This window comes from Pseudonaja textilis, chromosome 15 (genome assembly GCF_049901715.1).
Source record: "Pseudonaja textilis isolate UNSWEBS1 chromosome 15, rPseTex1.2, whole genome shotgun sequence".
NCBI lineage: Eukaryota > Metazoa > Chordata > Lepidosauria > Squamata > Elapidae > Pseudonaja > Pseudonaja textilis.
In genome coordinates this window covers 5,174,207-5,184,669 of record NC_142004.1, presented here as the reverse complement: position 1 = coordinate 5,184,669, position 10,463 = coordinate 5,174,207, and positions in this window count along the sequence as shown.

The window sequence follows — 10,463 nt, the reverse complement described above, 5'->3', positions numbered from 1 at the left end:
AACGCAGTGCCGACAAGGAAGGGCTCGGCACCGCGTCTCTTGAGATGCACAAACAGATGTTCACACTGCTGCAATGGAAAAGTTTCCTGCAAAAGCCCCCTCCACTTTTACTCCTCTTTTAATCCTGGTGGGAGGGACCATTCACCGACCACCTGTGGCCTTACTCCCACGTCGATTCTTAGTTTGTAATTATTCTTTTGGCAGCTATGTGCAGGCTGGGAACCAGCTCCAGCTACTCCTCCACCTCACTGCTGTCAGCCCGAAGGCAGTTCATGATTGCCAGCCTGCCCTGGCCCCATCTCTGCCTCTGATGCAGAGCCCTCGTCCGAGCCGTCCTCAGCCTCCAGGACTGGCCCAGCTTCCTCCCCAACCTTCTTACTGCCCGACTCTGCTGCCAGCTTCACTAGCTGCGGAGAAGGTCCTTCTGTGTCCCACCAGTGTTATCTCCTTTGAGGATGGGACCCCGCAACATTCTTTGCCTTCCCACTCTAGTGGGTTGGATGGATGTGACACGTATATTTGTATTGCATTGAGTTTCGGGGGATTTGCTTCCAAGCATATGAGCAGGTGCCTGACTGAGAAGAACACAGAAAAAGAAGACTACCCTGCCATAGGTACGGACTAGCTGTTTCAGCAGTGACCAACCTGATATCTCAGGGTTCAGGTATGAAAGACCCAGATTTTTCCTCCTCTTCTTCTTCAGGTATACTACCTGTTGAAACGACTGTCTTACAATCACGATGTCTATGGAGATTCTCAGTCATCATTTGCTTGTCCCACAGGTTCAATTGGACTTTTCTTGTTGTTGTTTTTTTCCCTTGAAAACCTTTTGCTTCTCATCCAAGAAGCTTCTTCAGTTCTGACTTCAGCACCTTGGGGATTACCATAACCATCTGTCCACTGTAAATACACAACTTTGTCTAACTTGGTGTGCTGGGTTTGTCGATGAAATCAAGCAGCTGCATTTATTCTGGGTCTCCGTTTCTGACTAGTGCCTGCCTGATACTTCAGGGAACCACAGATAAGGGTCTGGTCTGTTGTACCTAGCTCACTCAGACTTCCAACGAAGATTTGGGGCTCAATTGTGGTCGTAAGTCAAGGACCACTGAGTAGTTGCAGCTGAACTTGCCCTGATCTCAACTGAACCTGTAAGGCAAAGTTTGCAAACCAAGGAACGTGTGTTTTGGGGGCACAGAATCATCTTATTCTTGCACCCCAGCTGTTCCCAGATGTTGGTAAGCATCTGCATTGCAGGAGAGTCATCAAGGAGTAAAATGGGGTTTCTGAGGTAGGTGGTGGAAATTTATAATCAGCTTTGGAAATGACTAGTAAGATCTCGGGCAGAAATGGCCGTGGTGGGTTTTATTTTTCTCCCAAGACGAGCTGCGAATCAAAGCAGCTCGTTTCAACGTCATTCAAATTGCTTTGAAATGAACGTTTGACATTTTCTCGACACCCTTGATTGAGCTTTCAAACAGCCGAAGCTTCCAGTTCTGGTTGATGATAATGCTGAACGTGAGTCAGCCATGAAAAGTGACGGCCGAAACAAGAGTCAGCTCGGTTTCCAAACCGTGGGAAGCAACCGTTCCTGTTCATTTTTCCCTGTTTAACAAATCCAGTTCGAGTGTGAGGGCCAATTTCTTGAGGGCCGCATTTTCCGAAACATTTGAGAACAACTGGAAAGTGCCCTCTGCTGGGAATGAGGGAGAGAAAAGGAGAAGGAGAAGGGAATGGCAGAGAAGGAGGTGGCTGGAGGGAGTCCCAGAAGCAGTTGCTGTGAGCTTCCATGGATTCTGGAGGATGGTAGAAGGCCTGGGGGAACATTGTCCATGGGGTTGTGATGGGTCGGACATGACTTTGCGACTAACAACAATAAAGCTGGATGGTTCAAGCAGAGATTGGGCAGCCATCCGTAGGAACTAAAACATTAAGAACATTAAAAGTTGTTAACCTAATCCTACGTAGCTTTTTCTCTGGTAATATCACACTACTAACTAGAGCATACAAAACATTTGCTAGACCAATACTCGAATACAGCTCATCAGTCTGGAACCCGCATTACGTATCTGATATTAATACAGTTGAGAACGCCCAGAAATATTTCACAAGAAGAATTCTCCACTCCTCTACGCGTTGCAGAATATCCTGTGCCATCAGACTTGAAATTCTAGACCTAGAAAACCTAGAAGTACGCCGCCTTTGGTCCGATCTAAGTATGGTATTTAAAATCATACATTGCAATGTCCTACTGGTCAATAAATACTTCAGCTTCAACCATAACAACACTAGAGCAAACAATAGATACAAACTCAAGGTAAACCGCACCAAACTTGATTGCAGGAAATACGTCTTCAGCAACAGAGTGGTCCATGTCTGCAATACTCTACCTGACTCTGTGGTTTCTTCCCCAAACCCCAAAAACTTTCACCTTAGACTGTCTACTATTGACCTCACCCCTTTCCTAAGAGGTCTGTAGGGAGTGTGCATAAGCGCAACAATCGTGCCTACCGTCCCTGTCCTATTGTTTCTTTTTATTTTTCTTATATGTATCCATTTCATGTATTCATAACCATGTTTATACTTATACCTATTATCTTGTAAGCAATTGACAAACCAAGTAAAATAAATAAGATAAAATAAAATAAATAAACTCTCTTCACCTGAACGCTTGCCCTGAGCAACAGGCTGTAGGAAAGGGCTGCTTCTACCTCCCACTTTCCCACGGTGTAAATTGACCCCTAAGGGTCAGGCTGATGAGTATTCAAGATCAGGTCCTGTCCATCAAGCTTTGAAAAGTCTGGTGGGTCGGGCTGTCTTCTCCTGCAGACAAAATGTTCGTCCGTCTGGCTTGCCTCGTCTCCACGGAAAGTAATAGTTTGGTCTAATTGTTACTGTCTCGATCTGGATGTGCCCGGCCAGGTTTCTTTTGGTAAATCATTAAGAGGCTTTTAAGGAGAGCGGTGGATCCAAGCTAAGTGGCAGTGGCTTCCAGCGACATCAGGAAGGTGCCGTCTTGGGATTTAATAGACCCGGGCTGTGCCTTGAGCTCCAGCCGATAAAAGCCCAGGTCGCCTTTAGGTAAGCAAAGGGCCAAGGAAGAACGGCCTCTATGCCACAGAGAAATACGTTAAGTCTTAAAGTTAAAGAAATACGTTACAAGTCTTAAAGTTGCCAAGGTTGGAGACCCCTGACCCAGATCACTTTCATACCTAAGGTAGAACTAGAACTCACTGTCTCCTGGCAATTGGCCCAAAGTCACCCAGATGGCTTTCACACCTAAAATGGAACCAGAACACCCAGTTCCTGGTTCCTTGCCTGGTGCCTTCACCACTGGACCAACCTTAGAACAGTCTTACAAGGTTGCTCTTGCAGTCAGGCCCAAGGTCAGCGGAGGCTCTCAGGGATGTAGTAAATGTACCCAGTCTTATCTTAACATCCCAAGCATTGCGCTACCTCTCTGCTGTGCCTGCAATATATTTTTAGGTTGATTTTAAACTTTATTCACAGAAGTCTTTTCCCCCTTGCAACGGCAGGTTGAGGCTTTGCACTGGCTATGAATAGAATTGCAAAAGTGTTTTTTTTTTTTTTAACCCCTACGTGCAGAATTTCCTCCTGGTGTTTGGGGTTTGAGTGTTTCCTGATAAGGGAGCCCTGGATGGAAGTCTGCGTGCCACAAGCCTGCCCAGAATAGATAAAGAGAAGGCGTTTCTGCAAGAGGCATACTAGCCGTCTTCCAGGATCGCAGGAAACCACAATTCCCAAATCTTTCCCTTTCAAAACGTCTTTTCCAGGGATTCCCAACCTTAGCAACTTTAAGACCCGTGGACTTCAACTTCCAGAATTCCCTGCCATGAACTGCAGCTCGATATTTTCATATTTCTTAGTTGGAAAAGAGGCTACCACCCAGAGGTTTGGCTGCAGGGGATTAATAGGAACTCTCCTCCTCCAATTTAACAGATTTGCCCTTAACAGAGTAACAGAGTTGGAAGGGACCTTGTAGGTCATCTAGTCAAACCCCACGCCCAAGCAGGAGACCATACACCATTTCTGACAAGTAGCAGTCCAGTCGCTTCTTGAAAGCCTCCAGTGATGAAGCTCCCACAACTTCCGAGGGCAACTTCTGTTCCATCGGTTGATTGTTCTCATTATCAGAAAGTTTCTCCTTATTTCCAGGTTGAATCTCTCCTTGTTCAGTTTCCATCCATTGTTTCTTGTCTGGCCTTTGTGTGCCTTGGAAAATAGCTTGACCCCCTTCCTCCTCCCTGTGGCAGCCCCTCAAATATTGGAAGACTGCTCTCCTGTCTCCCCTGGTCCTTCTCTTCACTGGACTAGGCAGGCCCAGTTCCTGCAACCGTTCATCGTATGTTTTAGCCTCCAGTCCCCTAATCATCCTGGTTTTTTTTTTAACAGAAACATAAGAAATAGAACTAGAATTAGAGAGTTGGAAAGGACCTTGGAGGTCTTCTAGTCCAACCCCCTGCCTAGGCAAGAAACCCTACACCACTTCAGACAAATTGTTATCAATCCAATCTCTTCTTAAAAACTTCCAGTGCTGGAGTATTTACAACTTCTGGAGGCAAGTTCCACTGATTAATGGTTCTCACCGTCAGGGAATTTCTCCTTAGTTCTAAGTTATGGCGTTGCATTCTAATTTATGACGGTTGCGTTGTCCCGGGAGTGTCACGTGATCCCCTTTTGCGATCTTCTGACAAACAAAATCAAAAAAGCCAGATTCACTTAACAACCGGGTTACCCACTTAACAATCACAGTTAAATGACTAACTTTAAACCTCCTGCAGGGTCCAGTCTGGGTCAGGTTTTTGTCTTCCAAGCTTTCGGACGGTTCCTGCTTGGAGCCCCTCTTCAGGGAATTTCTCCCTAGCCTTAAGTTCTGGTCAAGTGTGGCAAGAAAAGTCGCGAAAAGTCGCACCTTGCACCTCTCTGATGGAGAAGCTATCAAAACTGGAGACAACTTTCTTTTCCTTTTTGCTGCCCGATCCTTTTGCCTTGCGGTCCTTTGTGTCAGGGAAGGGAGGCAGAGATTCTCCACGCTTTTTACTGAGCTGCCTTGCAGTTTATTCCTCAGTATGCAGTTACTGCATTACTGCTGTGGTCTGGTTGCTTACCAGAAATGGCTTGGCACCGTGTCCAGCCAGCCACCGCCAAACGGTGCATTACGTCTGCTGGCCTGGCACCATCTTCTGGAATGAGATCTACCTTTCAAGCTCTCTCCTGCAGGCTTGCCTCAGCAAGTTTGTTGTTGTTATTCATCACACAGTCAGTCAGGCACAGCTGATCATAGGAACAGCTGATCGTCGGGAGAGAAAAAAAAAAGGAAATACCTTAAGGAGTGGGGAAGAATGCAGTTGTCAGCCCCGCTGGGTATCTGATGATTTGTACTGAAAAACCACAGTACTCATGATTGTAGTTTGCAGTAACCAGGGTTTATTTGCTCAGTTAATTTCCCAAAAGGCTCTGGATCAATTCCAAGCAAAACTAGCGCTGAGAACTACTGCCTCTCAGCGCTTATTATAGCTGCCTGTCAGCCTCACCCTTCCAACCTACATCCACCCGTCTCCCCCCGCATCTCCACCCCATACCTACTTACACCTAGCCTACCCAAACCCATCACCTACACCTCCCAATACCCCCAAATCCTAACCAGAAAAGTACTACCCCCAATATATTATACAATATATCTCTCCTTGTTCAGTTTCCATCCATTATTCCTTGTCTGGCCTTCAGGTGCCTTGGAAAATAGCTTGACCCCTTCCTCCTCCCTGTGGTAGCCCCTCAAATATTGGAAGACCGCTATCATGTCTCCCCTGGTCCTTCTCTTCCCTAGACTAGCCAAGCCCAGTTCCTGTAACTGTTCTTCATATGTTTTAGTCTCCAGTCCCCTAATCGTCCTGGTTGCTCTTCTCTGTACTTTTTCTAGAGTCTCAACATCTTTTTTATAATGTGTTGACCAAAACTGGATGCAGTACTCTAGGTGTGGTCTTACTAAGGCCTTACTAAGGCAAGGTAGGAATGCTGTGGCTTGGTGGGTGTGGCATGGTGAGCGTGGTGTGGCTTGGTGTGCGTGGCACGGGAAAGATACTACAAAATCCCCACTCCCTCCCCACCCAACTAACCTGCTTTCCAGCTCCGTTCTCCTGTGCAGGGCGACCAAAGGGACCCAGCTGATCAACTGGGACTCGATGGGAGGCAGAGAGTAGATGGGGTTGGCGGGGCCAGTCGGAGGTGGTATTTTAAACAACTCAATGTTTCCGCTACCGTTCTCCAGAACTGGCCAGAACCAGCTGCATATCACCTCTGGACCAGTAGGTAGTGATAGCGCTTTCACGTTGTGCCTCTGTAGGAAAAAGTCATAGATTAGATATGAGCCGAACAAGAGGAAAGGTGAAACGGGAACTCTCCCTGAGTCATATTCATGCACACCCTTCTACCGCACAACCAGCCATATCTCTATAGTGAAAGAATTGTTCCAACCTAACATAGATTAGCAGAGTTGGAAGGGACCTTGGAGGTCTTCTAGTCCAACCCCTTGCTTAGGCAGGAAACCCTACACCACTTCAGACAAATGCTTATCCAAATCTCTTCTTTAAACTTAAAAACGTATCCTTAAAAGAAAAAAAGAAATCTATTCGATGTGTGGCTTTTAAAAAAAAACTTTTTATTGCTTATCTGGAGTTGAATTTTGGATCCTTGGCATTTTGCCTCTGTTGTTAATTTCTAGCTTTAATCGGAAGTTTAGAGAGAATTGGTATAATCCTAGATTAAACTCGCCATAGTGTCATCTCACCACACTTAGGAAGGCTATGGAAAAATGCATCGTTGAGACTCTAGAAAGAGTGCAGTAAAGAACAACAACAACAAGGATGATTAGAGGCCTGGAGGATAAAACATAAAGGATTAGTTTAACAGAGTTGGAAGGGACCTTGTAGGTCATCTAGTCCAACCCCCTGCCCAAGCAGGAGACCCTACACCATTTCTGACAGGTACATACGAAGAACAGTTGCAGGAATTGGGCGTGTCTAGCCTAGTGAAGAGGGGCGCGGTGGCTCAGCAGCTAAGATTCTGAGCTTATTGATCAGAAAAAGGTCGGCAGTTCGGCGGTTCGAATCCCCAGCGCTGCATCACGGAGTGAGTTCCTTTTCCCAGCTTCTGCCAACCTAGCAGTTCGAAAGCATGTAAAAAATGCAAGTAGAAAAATAGGGACCACCTTTGGTGGGAAGGTCACAGTGTTCCTTCAGCGTTTAGTCCTGCCGGCCACTTGACCATGGAGACGTCTTCGGACAGTGCTGGCTCTTCGGCTTTGTAACGGAGATGAGCACCGGCCCCTAGAGCCGGAAACGAGTAGCACGTATTATGTACGAGGGGAAACCTTTACCTTAGTCTAGTGAAAAGGAGGACGAGGGATGATGTGACAGCTGTCTTCTGGTACTTGAGGGGCTGTCACAGAGGGGAGAGATTTGACCTCCAAAATACCCGAGGAATAAGAAGTAGTGGATGGAAGCGTATCGAAGAGAGATCCAACCCAGAATTAAGGAGAAATTTCCTATCAGTGAAAACAATCCATGGAACTCCTTGCCTCCAGAAGTTGCGGGTGCTCCATCGCTGGAGGTTTCCAAGGAGAGGTTGGACCACCCCCCCCTTGTCTGGAATGGCATCTAGGGTCTCCTGAAGGTCGTCTTCTAGGTTTTGTGTTCTAACGTCCAAGCTTTGCAAGATCCTCAGTTGCTGGGGTTGTCTAGCTTCCTTTGAGTTGAGTTTGGACTCCTGGTGGATCCAGTAACTGAAGCCTGTCTTCTAATGGCCTCCTTACAAGAGTTTGTTGTTTTCTCTCGTGGAAGAGGATGCTGTTCTCCTTTCCTCCTGCCAAAACTGCGTTGGCGTAATTCACACCACCTACAATTTGTACCAGTCTTCCCTCCAGACACCAGGTGCGAAGCCAAAAGGATGAGTCAGAGTTCTGGATCATCTGTCTCCCTTCTTGAGGTTCTCCTAAAATGGTACGTGTTCTTTCTAAGAACATCAGTTGCAGGAAAGATTCATCGCCACGAAGAACCTGACCTGCCCCCTTTTTCCTCTTCGTCTCCCCAAACAATTAATCACCCCTTGACTTTAAATTTTACCTCTTTAATTTTCCTCCTTAACAGAAGCCGTTTCTGAATTGTTTGGTCTTTTAGAGGTCAAAGAACAGTCTAAATAAATCAGCCGTGTCCTTGATTTTTGCCTGGCTTCTGTGTCTCTAGGAGATGTTTAAAGGGTTTGCTAGGGTGAGCTGCCAACATATCTCAATAAGAGGATTTTGTTTCGAAAACAAAACAAAACAGAGAAGGGAGGGAAAAAAATAATCTGGTTTTTCTCCCTAATAGAATAACAGAATTGGAAGGGACCTTGGAGGTCTTCTAGTCCAACCCCGTGCTCAAGCAGGAGACTCTAGACTAGGGGTCACCTACCTTTTGGACCTCAGGGACCACCAAATTTTAAATCCCACGGACCAGAGACCCTGGGGAAATTCCCAAAGAGGTTTGCAGGAAAATTCCCCATTTTCTTACTGATCAATCTTTCTTTATTTGGCATTGGATACCCTCCCAGCTCTGTTCTCACGGGGAGAGAGAGAAAGAGAGAGGGAGAGACTTTTGGCTTCATGCAAGGAAAGCAGCAGAAGCAGCAGAAGTCTTTCTTTCTCTCCCCCAAACTCTGCCAGAAATGAGTCTTTGTGAGACTTGTCACGCAGCCTCTTGGAGCAGGAGGCCTTGCAGGGTCCTAAAGACTCATTTCTGGTGGAGTTTGGGGGAGAGAAAGAAAGACTTTTGCTGCATTCTTTGCGTGCAGCCAAAAGCAGAAGAAGAAAGAAGCAGAAAGAAGCAGCCTGGTGGCCGGGCAAGGTGTGTGGGGCGAGTGGGGCGAGTTCCCCCTGCCATCCTTCCCCCCGACTCCCCTCACTACCTCATGTTGCACTCAATGAAAGCGACACAAGCCTTGTGTTCCCACGGGCCATGTGTGCGGCGCAGCCTTGTGTTCTCGTGCAGCCTGGATTAATTGCTTTGGGGGTGACATATCTCTGCGGACCACCAAAATTTTCTCATGGACCTGGCCGACTGGTAGGCAACCATACCATGTTCTATACCATAACAGACAAATGGCTGTCCAATATAGAATTCTTTCTTGGCCAAGTGTGATTGGACACACAAGGAATTTGTCTTTGGTGCAAAAGCTCTCAGTGTACATAAAAAATACATTCAGCAAGAATCATAAGATACAACACTTAGTGATAGTCATAGGATACTAAATAAGCAATCAAATCCATACAAGGAAACTAAGTAAAAGAATATAAATCATAAAGATACAGGCAAGAAGATTATAGTCATAAATAGAAGGAGATAGATAATAGGAAGGATGAGAAGAAGAATAGTACTTTCTTCTTAAAAGCCTCCTACTTTCAGAGGCAAGCTATTTCATTATTGGTTCTCGCTGTGAGAAAATTTCTCCTTCCTTCTAAGGTGGATCTCTTTTTAATGTTCTTCCTGCTTTCAGGTGCTTTTGTAAGAGAAGCATTTGAGGAGAGCTGTTGAACCACAAACGGAGAAGTTAGCGGCCCTGGGCTTTTGATTCTTCCTTTATCGAATTGCCCTCTTGCCCAGTGGATAGAAACATTTGAATCCTTGTTTCTGTTTTGGATTTTCCAAGCTTTCTTCTTGGAGATTCCCCCAGTTGGGACACCACCAAACATCTTTGGTTGTTGACAGTTGTTTTGGCTTTCTTTGACAAAAACCCTTTTTCCTTTCCACTGTCTTTCTCGCCTTTTTGAAGAGCACATGAAGACCAGGGATGAGGTTCACTGCACCGGCTAGCTTAACCTGGTGCCAAACAAATGCCATTTTCTCCAGACGTTCCGCCTTGCTTCTCTCCGTAATGGCACCCCGTGGCAAAGCAATTTACAAAATTGAATTAAAAAGCAGCTCCTGGTCGACACAATTGCTTATCCTTGCAAGTAAGAAATGAAGTTGGTTTTTTTTCCCCTTGGCCACAACTGCCTGTTTGTCTATAAAGCCTCAATATAGTTTGCCAGCTCCTAATTCTCCCAACTTTCAGGACACAGTGGAAGGCAGGAGGGCCTGCTGTACAGAGGTGGGTATTCAGCCGGTTCGGACTGGTTCTCCAGAACTGGTAGTGGAAATTTTGAGTGGTTGGGAGAACCGGCCAATCCCACCTCTGACTGGCCCCGCCAACCCCATCTCTTCTCTGCCTCCCATCGAGTCCCGGCTGATCGGCTGGGTCTCCTTTGGTTGCCCTGCACAGGAGAACGGAGCTGGAAAGCAGGTTAGTGGGGTGGGGAGGGAAGGGGGATTTTGCAGTAACCTTCCCCCACCATGCCCACCAAGACACCAAGCCACACCCACAGAACACCACGCCCACCAAGCCACGCCCACCACTGATCGGCTGGGTCTGGA